Source organism: Eschscholzia californica, unplaced genomic scaffold, assembly GCF_041429995.1.
Source record: "Eschscholzia californica isolate CP2 unplaced genomic scaffold, dmEscCali1.0.p SCAF_5, whole genome shotgun sequence".
In the NCBI taxonomy this organism is placed as follows: Eukaryota; Viridiplantae; Streptophyta; class Magnoliopsida; order Ranunculales; family Papaveraceae; genus Eschscholzia; species Eschscholzia californica.
In genome coordinates this window covers 42,281,361-42,284,948 of record NW_028238472.1, presented here as the reverse complement: position 1 = coordinate 42,284,948, position 3,588 = coordinate 42,281,361, and positions in this window count along the sequence as shown.

Here is a 3,588-nt window from a genome sequence, read left to right as displayed (position 1 = left end):
GTGGGTGTCCAACCAGTAAGAGGGTGTTTGATTTTTTAGCACTTATAAGTGGTATCACTTATAAGTGATACTACTTCTAGTACAGTCACTCAGTAAGTGATATCAATTGTAAGTGCTATGACGTTTGTTTTCCATCACTTCAAAGTGCTTGATTTTTGTGTTTATATTAATTCGAAAAGTTATAATGATGAGAATTTGCCTATTTTGACCTTAAAAGTTTTACATATTCACATTCTATACTAATTCATTAAGCTCGGGAGTTTAGGTACAAGAGAACTAAGGTTTATGAATACTTTGTGGCGGAAATATTGACCGCAAATAATAAATAATTATGTAGGAGAAAGAACTTATGTTGCATCATAGAGTTTGAGTAGTTCCGTGATTAGTGAAGGAAGAGATGTGAAAAAATTTAGGAGAAAAACTTACGTGAAAGATGAGTGAAAAAAGAGAAGAGTCATCAGTAAAGTCATGAAAAGTTTTGTACTTATCAGTTGTTTAAGATTTTCTTTTTAGTTATGATCATAATGGGAATTATTATATTGGGAGAGGGATACAAATATCATTTTTAGCACTTACTTTGCCATCACTTATAAGTGATTTTCACTTATTAAGTGAAAAAACAAACGATCTAAAATTGTCGGCCCATGCTTAATAAGTGAAAATACAAACGAAGCCTAACTACATGCGCTTGGTAATTATAATTCTTTCTTTCTACATTGTTGGTTATCTTGTAAGGACTTTTTGCAAATTTTCCTCTTTATCATCTCGTTGCTCGGAATGTTCTTTGATGATGCACTTGAACTATATAGTATATATACTTAGATGATGAACAATTTGATGATGCACTTGAACTATATAGTATATATACTTAGATGATTCTTTGTTCATTTGATTTTGGTGTAACAAGCCTGTTATAAGTGTTATAGATGTATAAGGAGCGTCAAAGATTCTCAGACGAACTCATTATATCTAATTTGGACATAACTAGTCAACACTTGCTTGCCTGATTCATTAGTATAATAATGTCAAACGTCTTAACAGTAGAGTGACTCGTGTGTGAATTTGAACAAGAAGGATATTGTTCCCTCGCAAGGCTCAATAGTGATCGGCAAAACAGAGGGAGAAGAAGAAGAAGACATATGTTGGTACAAGCCATAAATATCAATAAAAGTTTTCCCCACCAAAAGCCGGGAGGAAGAACAAACATCCAAAACATAGGAATTTGATAAAAAAAAAATAAAACAATAACAAGAAAAGAATTGATTTCATTAATAGAGGAAACATCTCTGTGCAACGAGTAGGAAAACCGAGTTAGATGACAGTTTAAATGGGCATTTGAAACCTGCAAATAGGACAGTAATGACTCGTTTGGAGCCATTGAGTTATACAATCACTATGGAATATATGCGAACATGGCATCTCTGTTAGTACTAAACCTTTCTCGAACTCCTCCAAACAGACGCTGCAACTAGAATGCTTCAACGATTGAGAATCTTCACAATCAAATTCGATTTTCTCTAATTTGTCGATTGAGGATTGAGAAGCTGGAACCATCTTTATTTGATTAATTGATTCCTCCAAAGCGCTTTCGATCTCAGACATTGCTTCATGAAGATAAACATCAGATATCAAAAAATCCATACGAATTAGATACTTATTAATCTGACCTTTGTTGGTTTCTTCATTGGCTAATTCGGTTGCAAAGCTTGTAATGGTGTCAACTATATCCCATCGGGTGTTCCTATTTTTGATATGGAATGAAGAGAGATAATTATATACATTACGACGGAGTGTTGCACAATACTTGAAGTTATCGAGACAAAATCTGCGCACAATGTTGTTTGTTTCATAACTTTCATCATAAACAAAATCTTCGATTTCTGGCGATCTTATAATCCATTGAGTTTTCTTGCACACTCGAATATCAAACAAGAAATTAGCTGATGAATTATTACTATTACTAGTGGTCTCTGTTTGATCTTCTTTCTCTAACCTAAATCTATTATAGAGATGACAACCTTCAAACTCAAAGTGGAACTCATCATCAGTAACTTCTGAAGCAGACATTTCAAACCAAAAAAAATCAAGTAGAGAGATGAAATTATGCTAGTCTTCAGTCGAGGGTTTGAATCGAAATCAAGTAGAGGGTTTGAATCGAAATCAAGAAGAAGAAGAAGAAGAAGAGTGTTGTTATGTGGGGGTCGAGATGGTGGTGGGGGAAAGTCTATATTTATAGCTGATGAGATGATTCAAGCTGGCCCTTGTTTCTAATTTTTTTTCAACCCTTGGGAGGAGGTTAAGAGAAAATAGAAAGTTTTAAACAAAAAAGGATTAGAAACTTACTAAAAATTATAACTGTGGTTTGTGGTGTGATTTAAATAACATACAATAACTTGGCTCCTAGACCAGTTATGAGGGAGGGAAAGTGTTGGCAGAAAATACATATTCCTATCACTATTTTTGACGGCATATTAGATACAAACCGTCGTAAATAGTGATATTTCCTACGCTAATATAACCGACACTTCATTTTCGTCGACTTTTGTCCTGTTTGAGAAAGCTTTTTCCGACAATTTTTTACTTCTTTTGAAGCAATGAAGCTTTTGCATCGTCCAAAATACTCTTCAATTTCGCACTGCTGACTGGAAATCTTTTCATATGTTTATATCTCCAAGACCACAACCAATTTGTTTTACAATAACTAGTATATTTATGTTTATGAGTTTATCTCTATTAATATGTTTCCATATTGTAATCTAATATATTAATAAATAAACGTGGAGTTAAATGGTTCTCCTCATCCAAACCCTAATTCTATTATGGTAAAGAGACGAGAAGATTTTAACATGTACAATTTCGATCTTATTTGGCTTTTCTTTAATTGGTGGCAGTAGCAGCTTTTATGACTAAAGCTCTTTGGCAGAGCCTGTGTTTTTGGATTTATAGAATCACCTGTTGTTTATGAACCGAGGTTGCTTGAGGAGCAGAGTAATAAAGGAGTTCAATTATGGCAGCCAGAACCGTCTAACTTTTCTGTTATTTACAACTCCTAACCCCCAGTGACCGTAGGACTATTCTCACACGCCCCCTCACGTGTGGGGTTCTTTAAGCCGCACGTGTATTTCTTCGGGCGACGATGAGAATGTGTGGCTTTTAAGCCTATCACGCGTGGGTCTAGCTCTGATACTATGTTAACTTTGTGGTCATCCAACTCAAAACCAATTGGCAATGAGTGGAGAGGACCTAGACCTTATATTCTTGGTTGCTAGATACCCATTCTCCCATGTACAATGAGTCAATGCCCCAAGTGGTTGAAAGTGTAGATATAGACTACAAAATCCTGACGGTCCCATGTACGGTTCCCAGAGGAGGTGGAATCCGTGGTTTGTTGAACTTGGGTTATTAAAGATATATATAATGTAATAAATTTGTCGGGCTTTAGGTTTCTTTCATGTTGTTGGGTTTAGGCCTCTTTCATTAATGGTTGAACTTAGGTGGTTATCGTGTTTATCACATCTCCATGATATATCAATGCCTTGTAGCGACTAACATTGATCGTAGTCGGTTTCTCAAAAAAAAATTGTACAT